The following is a 17,324-nucleotide window of genomic DNA, read 5'->3' on the forward strand; positions in this document are numbered from 1 at the left end:
AATAAACAGTTAAATTAATTATTGCCCATGTTGGTGGGGTGAATGGTGTTTTTATATCTAATGTTTTGGGGTTTTTTTTGCTTTTTGGGTCACACCTGGCAATGCACAGGGGTTACTCCTGGCTCATGCACTCAGGAATTACTCCTGGTGATGTTCGGGGGACCATATGGGATGCTGGGAATAGAACCCGGGTCAGCCGTGTGCAAGGCAAACACTCTACTGGCTCCAGCCCCTTATATTTTAAAGTATATTATTAAAAAGTTAATCTGTGTGTAAATGGATATGCATGATAACCTTTCAGTATCTGCATTTGAAACCATTGTGCCCAATAGGGGACAGAGAGAGAGAGAGAGAGAGAGAGAGAGAGAGAGAGAGAGAGAGAGAGACAGAGAGACAGACAGACAGACAGACAGACAGACAGACAGACAGACAGACAGAGAGACAGAGAGAGACAGAGAGACAGAGACAGAGACAGAGTCAGAGAGACAGAGACAGAGAGACAGAGAGAGAAACAGAGACAGAGAGAGACAGAGACAGAGAGACAGAAAGAAGAAAAGTACCTCTCAGGGGCTGGAGTGATAGTACAGTGTGTAAGGCATTTTCCTTGCATGAGGCCAACCCGGGTTCCATTCCCAGCATTCCATATGGTCCCCTGAGCACCTCCAGGAGTAATTCCTGAGTACAAAGCCAGGACTAACCCCTGTGCATCTCTGGGTATGACCCCTCAAAAAAAGTCAAAAGAAGAGAAAAGTACGTGCCATAGGGATAGAGGTGGGGGTGGGTGGGAGGGAAACTGAGGACATTGGTGGTGGGAAATGTACAATGGTGAAGGGATAAGTATTGGAACATTATATGGCTGAAATCCAATCATGGACAAACTTGTAAATTTGTATCTCATTGTGATTCAATTAAAATAAATAAATTTTTAAAAGTTAATATCAGCATTGAGAAGTGTTATTTCAGATATTTGTACTTAGTCAAACATTGACTCAATCATTTCTGTTATATTTTGTTAATAAATACTTAATGTATGACTTAATTTTGTTTGTGGCCAGTAGAGTACTATGAATAAAGAAGAAAAAGTAACAAGTCTAAATATTATGTAACTGGAATTTGGGAATGTTCAAAATAGATTAAAGCTATTAGTAAGTTATTCAGAATAGAAGAGAAAAGCTGGTTCCAACAGTTTCTTTTAAAAATATTACCTATAAACAACGTTTTTTGTGGCATTGGAGGAAAAGTTATTACATGTAGCTTTGGACTGCCAAACAGAATAATCATATCAGTACTTGTATTATTTACATTGGAATGCTGTAGCAAAGTGCCACATACCAGGCTGTTTAAGCAACTGCAACACAGAAACCAACTGACAGCATTAGAGGCAGTCTGAAATCAAGGTGTTAGCAGAACACACTACCTCTAAAAGTTGAGGGGGTCAGAGTAGGGGGTGTCTTTCATTGCATATTTGGAAGAGTCTGTGGTAACTGTCAATCATTAGTGCTCCTTAACTTGCAATTCTTGTCTCTGCCTCTGCCAATTTCCAAATTTCAAGGATGCCCATCACACAGGACTAAGAGTTCACTTTATACCAGCATGCATCATTTTAACTTAGCTAATTATATATGCAATACTTTAATTTCCAAAAAGGTCACTTTTGAGGTACTAGAGATTTGGACTTCAACATATCTTTATGGGGAGGGAGCATAATTCAACCAAGTCCTGTGCTAAACATTTTTATACTGAGACTTACTGGGAACTTTACAATTTCATTGAACAATTTCATCGAATTCCAGGCACTATACAGAATCCCAGGAATACTGGATAAGCGCTAGGTATGGCTTTTGCCCTTCTGAAGTCTGGTGTACAAAACATATTCATCAGAATCATAGGGACACGTGTGATTACAGATTGAGATATGTCATGATAAAAATGACACAGCTCAGCAAAAACAGCAAAGGAACTTGATTTATGCTGAGAGCTGTCATTTGTGCATGATTGAGCTGATACCTGAATGATAGCAAACCTTTGTGATCACTTACTGTACGCTATCCCAAATCCTTTGCATATTTCATTCTGTTTAACCCTGACAGTAGCCTTGTGGGCTACAAAATGTTATTTCTGTTTTGTCAAAAAAGGAAATTTAAGCACAAAAAGTATCTGCTCAAGATTCCATCTTGAAAGTAGTGATGCTGGGAGCATGATAGAGAATGAAAACCATCTTAGTATTTGATATTTTATTAATTTACCTCCAACTATTTCTGTGATTTACTTGAATCCCCTCTTTTTCCCTTTTCTCTGCTGTTTACTTTTCAACTGTAGGAACATTTCTTCCCCAGGCATTTTTTTTCACTAAATATTTCTCCACTGGACTGGAGGGATAGCACAGTGGGTAGGGCGTTTGCCTTGCACGTGTTGACCTGGGTTTGATTCTTCCATCACTCTCGGAGAGTCCAGCAAGCTACCGAGAGTATCCCGCCCACACAGCAGAGCCTGGCAAGCTACTCATGGCATATTAGATATGCCAAAACAGTTACAACATGTCTCACAATGGAGAAGTTACTGGTGCCCGCTCAAGCAAGTTGAAGAATAACGGGACATGGTGCTACAGTGCTAAATATTTCTCCAATATTTGGTAACATAAGACTGCAGTTATGAAATTTACCAGGAGAGGGCAACTATCTTAACCATCAATGAATCTTACATTGTAAACAAATCTTAACTGCAGTTTATGCAGATGAATATATTCCTCATAATTCTGCATTCATTATTGAGCTGATGGCAAGTTACATGGGAAATAATTGGTATCAGATTAAAGAATATGCAAGCTGAGGTAGTTTGTTAGAGGCAAGGCAGAGAGGACAGGCATTCTCTAGAATTTTTTTCTCTTAAGGTCTTCACAGCTGCTTCTCAAATCCATGGTAAAAAAAAAAGGAACAGTCTTTACTCATCATTGAAATCTAGTAAAATATTTAGCACTTGTTCAATGTCTTTTGTTGTTTGTTTGTTTGGTTTGGGAAACACACCTACAATGCTCAGGGGTTACTCCTGACTCTGCATCTGTCACTCAGCCTGTACAATTGACATTTTGACAATTGACAATTCCTGCGCTCAGGAATTACTTCTGGTGGTGCTCTGGGGGACCATACAGGATACTGGGGATCAAACCTGGGTCAGGCGCATGTAAAACAAATGTCCTACCCGATGTCCTATCATTCTGGTTTCTGTTGTTTTGGTTTTAGTGTTTTATTTTCTTTCTTTTTATTTTTTTTTTGACGAGGGGTTGCAGGGGAGCACACCCATCTGTGCACAGGGCTTACTCCTGGCTCTGCAGACAGGGATCATTCCTGGTGGCATTAGAAGATTCATGTGTGGTGCCAGGGATAGAACTGAGGTTAGCTGTGTGCCAGGAAAGCGCCTCACCTGCTATAACTACCACTCTGGGCCTTGTCTTAAAGACAAGGACCATTTCTTAATTCTCTTTTCTAGCACAGTGCTATGTGTATAGGTGCTCAATAAATGTTTCTCAGAGGAGAAAAGGTCCCACCTATTGAATCTGCTTAACTCTTCTAGATCAGGGTCATCTTTTAAAGATCTTGGTATCCTTAGTAAAGTCGAGAAACTTACCCGTTTAAAGAAATGGCTTCTTCATTATCCGCTGGCATAGAGTACCCAGGGTTTGAACCACAGAAACTGTGACACATCAAAAACTCTGACACATCAAAATTCTCATGAGGAAGAGTCGTTAGAAAAGTCTCCAGAGTTGCAATATATATATATATTTTTTGCTTTTTGGGTCACACTCGGCGATGCACAGGGTTCACTCCTGGCTCTGCACTCAGGAATTACCCCTGGCGGTGCTCAGGGGACCATATGGGATGCTGGGAATCGAACCTGGGTCGGCCGCGTGCAAGGCAAATGCCCTACCCACTGTGCTATCACTCCAGCTCCCAGAGTTGCAATAAATTTTTAAACTATTGTAGAAATTTCTAAATGCATACAAAGTTAGAGTAGTTTAATGAGGATTTCTGCATCTGTTACTCAGCCTCAACAATTGACAGAAATAGAGTCTGTGCTGCTTCTCCCCCTCGTCCCCCAGCTCGTGTTACTTCTCCCACTGAATTATTTTAGAACATTAGAACAAACCCCAGATCTGTTATTTCATTGATAAATACTTAGTGCTATTTCTAAAATATAATAACTTGAGAAGAATTTGCCACGCTTGAAACTAACAGTATCCTTAGTATCAACTAAGCTGTTTGACATTACTCTGGTTTTCTCACTTGTGTCTATGACTGACTTGTTTGCTCGAGTATCCAGATAAAAGTCTATACTCAAAGTCCTTAAGAGCTTTTCAATTTGTTATACTCTGCTCTTTCTTTTTATCCTAACAATTGGTTAAAGGTAGAACATCATTTATTGTATAAAATTACCCATAAAATCTAGATGTGGCATGTTTTTTCTCTCATGACATTTTTAAAGTTCCTTCAGCTTCTTTATTACTTAAATACTAGTAATTAAAAACTTTATGACTGCTACCACTCCCCCCCTTAAAAAAATCCACACTCTTAAATATTTTTCAGGAATATTTCATATAGGTAATGACATGTGCTGCTATGAAGCATGGCTTAATGTGTTTTTGTGATGTTAAGAATCACCAGCCATAGCTGTTACCTTCTTTATAATGTTACCCATTATAAAGCTCCTTGCAGACTTTTGCCTTCTTGTTTCAGTAGTTATTGATGGTTGCTAAAAACCAGAATTTACTAAAAGTTGCAAAATAATGATATTTAGTTGTTTGATTCCTTCCGAATTTATTGGCTGGAATTATAAACATGGTATCAAAGAACGCTAAGTTCTCTTTGCAGCTTTTTTTTTTCTTTTTTTTGGGTCACACCCGGCGATGCACAGGGGTTACTCCTGGCTCTGCACTCAGGAATCACCCCTGGCGGTGCTCAGGGGACCGTATGCGATGCTGGGATTTGAACCCAGGTCGGCCGCGTGCAAGGCAAATGCCCTACCCGCTATGCTATCACTCCAGCCCCTCTCTTTGCAGCTTTTCCAAAACTTTATAAGCATTTAATACAAAGATTAAAATACACACAGTCATTAGTTTCTTTAATGCATTCCTATAATTCTGTAGTGAAGATCTACCTATATGATGTGATAATCTAGAGGCCATAAAAACATTTGACTTTATAAGCACTGCAAATTTATGTGTCCCTTAAACCCGGTGAGTTGAATGAAAGACTGGGAAGAAATTTTAAAAATTTTTTAAATTTAATTTTATTTTTATAAAGTTGTTCGTGTTGATTTATTACATTCAATATTCCAACACCAATCCCACCACCATTACACCTTCCCATGGCCGTTATTTCCAATTTTGGGAAGAAATTTTTTAAATTCATAGACAACAGTCCAATCATACTGATATAAAAATAGATGCTAAAAATTGTTAGACAAAGGCCAACACATACTTGAAAAATTGGCAAGTCAGGTACACAGCTAATGGGGAAGGAAATACAGGTGTTAATTAAATACATGGAAAGGGGCCTGACCTCCCTCTCAATAGGACAAATGTACACAGACCATGCCAAGACACATTTTTCCTTATTAGACTGGCAAAAGTCCAGAAATACTGATACTGCATTACATCATTAAAGATATGAGGAAAACAAATGTCACTGTTGAGGGTGTAATTATTCTTTTTTTAAAAATTTTATTGAATCACAGTGAGATAGTTACAAGATTGTGTTACAATCACACAATGATCAAACACCCATATAGAATATTATCTGGCAGTATATGCCACAAACAAATGTACATTTCCACTTACAAATCTTGCCTCTGGGAATTTTGATTAGATACTATGCTATGAGTGCTAAGGTGGTTTTGGGTTGTTGTTATTTTTTGTTCTGGGACACAGTCAGCAATGCTTAGTGATTATTCCTGTCTCTGCACTCAGGAATTATTTTTGGCAGTGCTCAGGGGACTGATGTGGTACCGGGTATTGAAACTGGGTTGGGCGTGTTTAAGACAAGTACCCTACCCACTATACTATCTCTCTAGTCCCAAGAGTGCTGAGGTTTGATTTAAGATGAATAATATTGGTAGTTTCAGTACTGCATACAGAAACCAAATTGAGTGATTTTGTTGTTTTAGTCTCTTCTGCATTTGCAATTTAAAAGATTTTTATTTACTCATCAGTGGCTTATAATATAGTGAACTTCAAGAATTTTGCTTTACAGCTTCATATGTGTGTTAATGTCACCATTTCCACCATCAGAAAGACCCCTGTCATTCCTCTGAATCCCTTTCTTTTCTCTCAGCTTACCACCAGTTTCATCATTGTCTGCATTTCCCCCTTCTCTTACATTACTATCTTCCTCGAGAGATAGTAAGCATTTTCAATTAATGCTTAGTTAGTCTTAAAGATCACTATGTCTCATTTCCACACTGGAGGCGGAGACCAAGGTAGAATACCCATATGATACTCGGTCCTTGGTGGTATTGAACCTTCCTTCCCTATGCTCTTCCTCTCAATTTTCCCTTTTGGATTTCAGTTGCTCACCATGAACCTCTCTTCCCATTGCCTCTCCCTTTCCCCCCATTTTACCAGCATCTGTTGCCTTGCTGGAGACAATGGACTAACCAGCAAGCCAAGTTTAGGTGAGAAAATCTGTTCTAAGTTTTGGGTTCATTCTTATTTTGGCTTCAATTGGTCCAAATGTGAAGTGCTTGTTGTGAGGCCTGAAATATTTTATTACTTTTGATCTGTCCTAAGTAAGAATTGAAACCCAGCTCAATGGGTGCTGTTGACAAATGTCCCAAAGAGTTTTTCACTATAAGAGCCTAAGTGTAGTTACATTCATTGTCTGGTTTGTGTACTCACAGTATGCTGTGCAGGGGGGCGATGAAGATGCTGCTGGGGTTGACAAAGAGGCTCTTAACTTGTGATGACTTTGCCGAACTCCTATGATAGTGTGTAACTTCTAAACTTTTCGCACTGAGACCCCTTTCTGCCCGAATAATTCTTATGTGTCCCAGGGTACATAAGTATATGAAATAGAAATACACATCAAATATTTACTGATCACTTGTATCACTTGATGCGTTGATCTTCGATTTGCTCGAGTGGGCGTCAGTAACGTCTCCATTTGTCCCTGTCACGTGCCACTGCAGCCCAATGATATCTGCTCACTCCAGGAACAGGAAGAGCCTCAAATTGTTCATTCAGGGATTTGACGAAGAAATCTGACTATCTAGTTGGTGGGTGGCCACAAGGTTTTCTGACGTCCCATGGAATCCAGTTCGTAACAGCTCTAGTCCAGCGGTCATCTCTGAATAGCATTACATGACCGGCCCATCTAATTTTTGGTGCCTTGGCAAACGAGACAGCGTCCCTGATTTTTGACCGTCTATGGAGGTCAGAACTCCGGATTCCTTTTCTCACTTGAGTGAGACATGATACTCCTAGCATAGCTCTTTTGATTCCTCTTTGGGATATCCGAATAGCGTTCTCATCCTGTTTGAGTAGGGCCCAGGTCTCTGAGGCATATGTTAGTGCAGGAAGAACGGTGGAATCGAAAAGATGTGCCCGGAGTCGGAGGTTCTTCATTCTCTTAACCACTTCTTTGACACTCTTGAAGGCATTCGACTGATAGTAAATAATAATCCCTCTCGGAGAGCCTGGCAAGCTACCGAGAGCATCCTGTCCACACGGCAAAGCCTGGCAAGCTACCCGTGGCATATTTGATATGCCAAAAACAGTAACAAGTCTCACAATGGAGACATTAGTAGTGCCTGCTCAAGCAAATTGATGAACAATGAGAAGACAGGGCTACAGACAGTAAATAATAAAGAAATTTCTTTTAAAAGATGTTTTTATTTCTTTCTCTATGCCACAGATAAATGAGATTATCCTGTGTTTGTCTTTCTTCTTCCAGTTTACCTTACTCAACATAGTATCTTTCAGTTCCAACTAGGCTGCAGAAAATTATTTCATCATTCCCTGCAGCTTCATAGTATTCCATTGAGTATATGTACCACATCTTCATAACCCACTCATCTGTCATTGGATACCTAGGTTGATTCCATATCTTAGCTGTTGTACTGAGTGTAGCATTGAATAATGGGATTAGTATTGGAATTGTGGTATGCCTAAGACTCAACTATCAATAAGATTAGAAATCACAGTTCTTTAATTGAATAAAAAAAATTTCTCCCTGAATAAATTTTTTTCTTTTTTTGCTTTTTGGGTCTCACCCAGCGATATTTAGGAGTTACTCCTGGCTCTGAATTCAGGAGTTACTCCTGGTGGTGCTTGGGGGACCATATGGGATGCTGGGAATCAAACCGGGGTTGACTGCATGCAAGGCAAACACCCTACTTGCTGTGCCATTGCTCCAGCCCCTAAATAAAAAAATTTTAAGAGGAAGTTATATTGCTTATAAGAAGTAAAGGAAATGGTTAGAAAAAACATTAAAAATAAAACAAAATATTTTTAAAAATTTATATTTTAATTAAATCACAGTGAGATTCACAGTTACAAATTTATTTATGATTGGGTTCTAGTCGTATAATATTCCAATGCTTGTCCCTTTACCGGTGTACATTTCCCACCACCAATGTTCCCAATTTCCCTCCCGCCCACCCCACCCCTACCTCTATAACAGGCACTTTTCTTCTCTGTCTCTGTGTCTCCTTAAAACAATATGTTTTGAAGCTATTAATTTGGAGGCCACAGTTTAAGAAGCTAGACTGTAGATAATGCCTCTCTAAACAGCTACCCCCTTCAATATAAAAGTGCTTGCTGATAAGTTCTTGGTTGTCTTGAGTCCCAACCCCGAGTGCACTGCCTCCCTCCCACTTCCCTCCTCCCAGCACAGTGGAGGAGGGAAGGAGGGCAAACAAGGGTCTGCAGAAGCAACTCCGTGAGCCAACCAGCTTGGAGATGTACCTACCTGCCCATCAGAAATAACTTGATTTTCAGGCCCAAGTGGTGAACTGTAAGCCTCAGCTGGCCTTGCCTTCTGGATTTTTTTCAGGGGGAGCTCATGCTTCTGCCATGTTCTTAATATATGTCTCTTTCTCATCCCCATCCCTTGCTGGCGGCTTTTGATTTTGTTTTTAAGGGCAGGGTGCTTTGCACATAAAGAGGTTTGTTTCTAAGAGAAAGTAAGAGGCAGGCCTTTCAGTTTCCTATTTAGCATTTTAGATGTTCTGTTTGTCAGAAGCCTGAAAGCCATTTTGTATTTCTTGAACTGCTTTAATGTGACAGAGGGAAGATGCCTTCAGGTACAATAGGAAGGACAGCTAGTCTGTGCTAATCATAGCAGTTTAGCAGTTCTGACAAGTTGCTGAACTGTTCTAGATCTGTCTACCGGGAGAGGCAGTTGGACCAGGAGATCTGCCTAGAATCTAATGGTCTCACCTAGATTTCTGTGCAGGAGAGGGACTTGCTGTTATTGATCACTTGGCCTTGGTTACTCTGCTGCCTCCCAGAAGCTGACAGGTGAGGTCTGAGACAGGACCTCCAGCTTCATTCCATGCTCTGGGCACTGCTTTCCATGGAAACGTTCAAGGCACGCAGATTGTTACTATGACAACAGGTCTTTCCTCTCTCCTTGTGTCGCAGAATTTTGAAAAGGGCTTTCATTTGTATGTTCTTTAGGGTCTCTGGCTTTCTAACCTATAGTCCCTTTGATTAGACAAAGTCTTTATTTAAAGGCTCTGCCTGGAGGAGTATTGTAGACACTCCTACCAAAAGAATAACCAGTGGCTATTCAAACTGGCACTTGAAGCCTTACTCTGTTCATAAGACTTCGTAGCAGCAATAAGAAGGGGCTGGATGCATATTACCATCCTGAGTAAAAATAACTAATAAGTCTTTCATATTGTTTAATTCCAAATCTATATCCCGATTTCACCCAGTTGACCGCAGTAGCTTTTTCTTCTGAATTGTTCGAAGTGGTACCCCGTCTTCACCCTTTCATTTGTTTTTTCACCCCACTCCTATCTTTACCTCTCCCTCATCTATAGAATTCCTGGGAGAGATTAGTCTGATTATTTTCTTGTTTTCATTAACTTGTTTCTCCATCCCTCCTTCTAGGATTCCTGGAAACTGGAAGCTAGGTCTTAAGACCTGGTTAAATTCAAGGAAAAGATTTTTAGCAGAACTGCAGTTTTTTTCTTCATGTGACAGCTGTCAGGAGACAGAACGCTTGGATGTTGGGGAGATTTAAAGTTGTTTTAAGTCTGCTGTAAAAGCGATGTTTCACTGTTTTCCTGGGAGATATATATAGTTCTACAGAGAAGTTCTTTTTCTTTTTCTTTGTTTCTTTCGTTCTTTCTTTCTTTTTTTTTTAAAGAAGCCTTTTTTGATTAGTTTGAAGGTTAAGGGGATTCTCCTTCCCTTTGAAGCTGTTCCAGTTTGATTTCAAAAAGTAAAGTTCAAAGTAGCATGAAATTACTAAACCTTCCCTCATATCTACCAAATAAATAATTGGTGAAACAGTATTTTGCCCCCGATGAGTGCCTTTTAGTCACCCCTGCTACGGTGTCATCCTCTGAACTGCAGGACTGGCACTTAGCTCCATCCTTTCCTCTCCCGAAACCCCCATATTTATGACAAATTTTGTTGTCTTCTGCAAAATCAGGTCTGTATCCCTCATTTCCTTTGAGGTCATTGACTGGGAATTTGTCACCTCCTGGATGACTTGTCACCCCTGATTCAAGTTGCCTGCCCGTGGACAGCACCCCGAAAGTCCAGGGGTGCTAGGCCTGCGTCAGACTTCTGGACACTGGTGCTCAGGGCTCCTGTCTGGGAGTCAGAGAACAGGGGTCAAAATCCAGCTCTTATATTAAACTGTTATTTAAGTATGCACTTACTGTTGCCAAATACAGTATCTATTTTCTTAACTATAATAGAGCTGAGAATGGCCTGACTAATGCAGAATGTGGCAGGGCTTAAAAGAGGTCAGGAACTGAACATAAAAGTTAATTAGAACCATGCTTAGAACTAGAAGGGCATCTGGTTTCTGTCCAGTACCTAGACCCACTCAAGCAGTCCCCTCCCCTTCGGGGGTTTCCCACCTGCTATTCCATCTCACATGGTACCTCTCTTCTCACTCTCTAGAAAACATTCCTTCATTCCTCTTCTCCATCATTAAGAGCTGGGATAGATCTTGTTGTTTCCAGTTTTTGAGTCACACCTCGGGATGCTCAGGGCTTATTCCTGACTCTGAGCTCAAAAGATCACTCCTGGCTGGGTTCTTATGACCATATGGGGTGCTGAGGATCAAACCAGGGTCGGCCACGTGCAAGGCAAACACCTACCCACCATACTACTGCTCTGACCTCAGGACAGATATTTGGGCGGAGCCTTCCCCAGTGGTGCTCAGGAGGCCACGGGGTCCCTCCTGGTGATTCAAAGCATGTGCCTTAACCCCTGTACTATCTGTCTGGATCCCTGGATTAAATCAGGGGACATTTATCTTTAATGTCAGGCCTTATTCTTTTTACCCAGGTCATAATGTTTCTTTTATGAACATATTTTTCTGTGTAGTTAAGCTGCTAGCTATTTTCCAAATATATTTGTATATAAACTTTTTAAATTTCCTCGTATCTTAAGTTTCTTGAACTCATGCTTTGATATATTTATATCCAACCCAGTAACTGTCACTGTCACTGTCACTATCATCCCGTTGCTCATCAATTTGTTCTAGTGGGCACCAGTAACGTCTCTATTGTGAGCCTTATTTGTTACCGTTTTTGGCATATCCAATACGCCATACATAGCTTGCCAGGCTCTGCTGTGCGGCACAATACTCTTGGTAGCTTGCCAGGGCTCTCCGAGAGGGGCAGAGGAACCGAACATGGGTTGGCTGCGTGAAAGGTGAAGGTCCTACCGCTGTGCTATTGCTCCAGCCCACCCAGGAACTAGTGCCAGAAAAATTGAAAACTGATAAAAACTTGAAATCCATGCTTTTGCAGTGTTTTATTTTTCTAAGACAGGTCTAAGACAGGGTTTCTCTCTTTCCTTCCCTCCCTCCATCCCTCCCTCCCTCTCCCCCTCCATCCCTCCCTCTCTCTCCCCCTCCATCCCTCCCTCCCTCCTTCCTTCTGATTTCGTGATTATGTAAGAGTTTATAGTGGGAAATTACATTGTTTAGTGTTCAGCCTTGCTAAAGAGCAAAATAGATTCCATAGTGGATCTATTCAATTCTCTTCGAATAGATCTGCATTCAATCCTCATGCTCGCTCACCTCTCAAACAGAACTATGCTCTCAGTCCAACCAATCATGAGAAACTTGAGTTTCTAAGACAACTCTGGGTTCACTCCCACATTTTAGAATTAGACTTACTGGTGAGGAAGGGGTGGGGTGAGTGTTGGGAAGCTGGATTTTCTGAAACTTTCTGTGACTGACTTCCATGTATTTGGAAGTTAGTTCTAAAAGATAATCCTGTATCCCTTTATCATTTATCATGGTGGCCTGCCAACTCTGATAAATGTTGATTGGCCTGCAAATCCTGCTGGTACTTACTTGGACATGATTATAGATGGTTCCATAGTATACATCTCCAGGAAATCTAATGGCATACGTGAACATAGGATGATGAGGGATGAGCCTGTTAAAGGCTTCTGAAGTAAATGGATTGTTCATCAGATTGCTGTGTTCTTTCTTTAGAACTGTGAACCAGACCTTGTTACCACCATCTGTTTTATAAATTTTTTTTTCAGTTTAACTGCTGGATTGTGAAAGATACACAAATTTATCCACTTAAAAAGCTAAATTTGGCAAGTACGTATCATTAGCTATATACCCACTGCGTATTTCCTTGGATAGCTCATAAGGCTCTAATTTTGGTCTACACAGATTTTTCAGAGGGATAAACTGAGACCACAATGAGAAGTTGTTAGCTTGGATAAGTTTGAGAGTTAATAATGCATTTATATAATAAAAAGTTTTCATTTCATCCCAGAATACATTGAAATAATTTGAAACAGGTGCTTGTCTGCTTCTCATTGCAGTAAGCTGCTGGCCACTACCATGTACCTCTCAAAAGCTGACCAGCAGGGATATGAGGGTGGTGTATATTGTAATTTGGCATACTGTAAGTTGTCATTAATTTCCAGAAACCCCATTGGGAAAAACAAGAACCCAGGAGCCATGTTCAGCCTCTCCAAAACTCTTGTCTTACCTGTGGAGAACTCAAAACCCAGGGGATATTCTACACAGGGAACTTAGAAGAATTGGATTTCTGGTCCCTTTTAATTTTTCTCTTTGTCTGTTCCAAACCCTGTGCCTCGTGTGTGTGTGTGTGTGTGTGTGTGTGTGTGTGTGTGTCCCTAAGAGCCAATCAAATAATTGTAATTGTTTCCAGGTGGAGAGAACCAATGTGCTTTCATTTTCTTCCAGTATTTCATTATCTTATAAACTGCAATGAATTAATACTGTTGTGATCAAGAAAAACAAAACTAACATTGTTGTGATCAACAAAAAAATTAAATACTAAAGATACTAGAGATAATTTTATATGGAAAAGCTCGTCTTTTTTTTTTTTTTTTTTTTTTTTTGCTTTTTGGGTCACACCCAGCGATGCTCAGGGGTTACTCCTGGCTTTGATGCTCAGGGGTTACTCCTGGCTTTGCACTCAGGAATTACTCCTGGCGGTGCTTGGGAGACCATATGGGATGCCGGGGATCGTACCCGGGTCGGCCGCGTGCAAGGCAAACGCCCTACCCACTGTGCTATCAGGGAAAGCTCGTCTTAATCAATAAAAGTAGTAGTGTTACAACAAGACTGATTGAGAGTCATGGAACTTCTCAGTTGTACTGCATTGCTGAATGAAAACAGAGCAACACTTTTTTTTAAAGGCAGTTACTACATTTATTTCAGTAGCCATGGATATAATTGACCTATAATTTTATAATTTTAAGGGGTATAGGAAGTTGATTTGATATGCATACATTGTAGTATGATTACTGTCTTAATATTAGGCAGTGTTAGTTGTAATCACAAAACAATACATTAACTTCTAGGACATACTTATCTTCTAGGGGCCAGAGAGATAGTCCAGGGAAAAAGCACTTGCCTTGAATGCAGTGGACCTCTGTTCCATCCTGGGCACTGAGATATAAATGGTTCCCTGAACATTGCCAGGAATGATCCTTGAGCCAAGAGTAAACCACGAGCATTGCCAGGTGTTACCCCAAAACCAGACGAACAGACATACTTACCTTCTAACTGGAAGTTTCTGTTCTTTTACAAACATCTCATCTTTCCCTGGCTTTTCCTTCTCTCCTTACCTCAGCCCATGACCATTCAACATGTTTTTACCAGTCTGGCTCATTTGTTTATTTAAGCTTGATTTTTTTACATTACACATGGAAGTGAGATCATATGATGTTTGTTTTTCTCTGGCTGACTTATTTCTCTTAACATAGTACCCTCAAAGTCCATCCACGTTGTCTAAGCTTTACTTTATTCAATGTTTTATCGTTTAAAAGCAACATGGGAATTGATGTCTGCCAAGAAAGATAGCAATCAAAAATTCTAAAAAAGCCAAACTTTTCCTTTTTTTGCAATGCATGACCTCTTTCCTGCAGACAGACCCACAGTTTATGAAATCAATTTCTGGAGTGGATCAAAGCGTGCAACAACTCTGCCTCCAGCAGATGGTGCAAATCATTGTCCAAAGTCATCTTACTTTCCTCCATTTTGTCAGTCTGTGGAATTTGGGTTCCTGCGTATTTTGGCCAGGGTTTTTTTTTTTTTTACAAATATTAGGTCTACTTGCTAAGTGCAAAAAGCTGTGTGTTGTAAGGCTTACCAAGAGATGCAGTGTCCCAAGGGAGATGAAAGCAGAGGTTGACTTCCCTTTGGATGAATTTTATCACTGCTCTTACTCAGAAGATGCAAGAGGTAGAGAGAGAAAAGTTTCCCTGGGACTGTCAGGGTGGAAGCTTTTATTTGAGTTAGAGAGTGTGGAGGAGGTTTCTGCAGGAGCTGCAGCATTGCATGAAGTAGTCTGGCCTGTGTGATCCTCTTCCTGACCCAGATCAAGGTAACATTGAATTTTTAATTGAATTGAATTTTTTCAGGAAAAGAAGACAATGTCATTAAGTCTATCAACTTCTCAAGTTTAAAAAAATACCCTTTTTGGGTTTTGTTTTGGGGTGACAGGGGGAGGCTGGGAAATGGTCTAGAGCACATGCTCTGCATAGGGAGGCTCTGAGTTCCGTCCTGGCATGGACACCAGCTGGTCTCTGGAGCTCAGCAGAGTGACCCCAAGCACCAGACACTGTGAGGAAACTCCAAACCCATAAGCGACAATACTTACCCCAAGATTGGAAAAAATGAGTCCACATAAGAGAACCCCTGGGTGTAGCCAAATAACCAACAAATGAAATAGAATAAATCATCTTTTGTTAATAAATGTCTCAAATGTCACTGTCATCCTGTTGTTCATCAATTTGCTCGAGCGGGCACCAGTAATGTCTCCATGTGAGACTTGTTGCTGTTTTTGGCATATTGAATATGCCACAGGGAGCTTTCCAGGCTCTGTCATGCGGGCAGTAGCTTGCTAGGCTCTACTAGAGGAGTGGAGAAATAGAACCAGGGTCAGCTGCGGGCAAGGCAAACGCCCTACCTGCTGTGCTATTGCTCCAGCCCTTCTCAAATGTACACGGAAAAAAATATAGAACTAACTTAACCAATGTTCATGCACTTTTAACATATTTTAATAACTTCTAACAAACATCCACCTTCATCTTAAACACTTACAGGTTTTTTAAAATAGATACATTTTCAGTTATCTTTTTCTGATTCTGTTACACATGAAAGTACAAAAATAGGCATTTGAATAATAATCAAATTCAGAAAGTGGTTAAATCCTTCATGTATTATTTGAATGTTTATTTTTATGCTTTCATTTTATATGTACTCCCCCAAGCAGCAAGAAATTATGTTTGTACTTCCTTTAAATGGATCATACTCTATATATTTGCTACTACTTCTGTCCCTTACTTTTTCCATTGGACATTGTCTCTCAGGTTCACTCTCTTTTATTGCTGGTTTGTATCTTATGGAATGGCTCTTACAAAACTATGCAATTATTCTTCCAAAACATATTTAAATTCCCAATATTTGCAATTACCAATAATACTGCAATGAGAATTCTATGTTCCCTTGGCTACGTGAGTTTCTGTGCAGTCCCTTCTTTAACATCTATTTTAAGAAAGTAAATCACAGGGTAAAGACTGACATATTAATTGGGTAAAAAGGAAGATCTATGTTTAACTCCAGTCTGTGCATGGCAAATAGATTTCCGTGTGGAAATTCCAAAGCCTTAAGCTACAACACTTGCCCCCAGGATGAGAAGAAATGAACCCAAATAAGGTCTGAACAGGAGGTACAGTGACTTAAGAGTGCCATACTCGTAGAGATAGCACTGATGGTAGGAGTTTGGGCCAAGATTTCTCCACAAACCAGGTTGGACTCATCTTTTTTAGTACATGGAATTCATTTAATTCCAACAAAGAACAAAAAGACTTACTTGGTCTTTCAGGTAGGTGTTGTTCTCTGTGTCTTGTTCTTTCTTAATACTGAATTAGTACATCTGCCTTGTTCTCTCTTTCCTGCTCCCTGATGGACACATGTTGACTGTTTTTCCTCAATGTTTTCATGCTGTTCTCCTAGAAGTGGCATCAGTGTGAAACTCTGGCTTCCTCAGAGATCTCAGTGTTCCTGTTGATCCCCAAACATGTAAATAGTGCTAATTCCTATGAGTACTCATTCAAAAGGAACTTCATTAGATGAAGATTTACTTTTATGGGAATCTCTTCCAGGAATTTAATATTTTCTTCTCCTTTAACCGATACAGAAAGGGGTCTATACTTATCCTTAAAATTATGAAATTTGATTAGGAGCTTTGGAAAGGTATGAAGGTTCCGTATCATGCACAAAACATGTTATCCTTCCAAACTATCTGAAAGTGTGGTTCCTGGGCCAGGAGCACTAGCATCTGACAAGAATTTGTTACAGATACAAAGTTTCAGAATCAGAGAGATAACCAAGTGGTAGAGAATGTACATAGCGTGTCGGAGGCCCTGAGTTCCGTTCCTGACTCCACATAACCCCAATTCCAGATCCCCAAACCCCACTGTAAGTGACCCCTATTAAAACGTAAGAAATGAAAATTCTTATGCCACATAGATATACTTCAACAAGAAGTTTTGCAGATGGGGTTTGTTGATTTTTAAGTGTTAGTCACTTTACAGTTTTATAATTCTATTACTAATAGGGTTTTATGAATGCAGAATT

The 17,324-nt window shown here is 40.1% G+C and overlaps 1 protein-coding gene across 1 annotated transcript in view; it reads left to right on the forward strand.

The window, feature by feature from the left end:
• Window positions 1–17,324, forward strand: part of GCH1 (GTP cyclohydrolase 1) — a 44,664-nt gene that overhangs the window by 5,437 nt on the left and 21,903 nt on the right. The window lies entirely within an intron of this gene.

Source organism: Sorex araneus, chromosome 3, assembly GCF_027595985.1.
Source record: "Sorex araneus isolate mSorAra2 chromosome 3, mSorAra2.pri, whole genome shotgun sequence".
In the NCBI taxonomy this organism is placed as follows: Eukaryota; Metazoa; Chordata; class Mammalia; order Eulipotyphla; family Soricidae; genus Sorex; species Sorex araneus.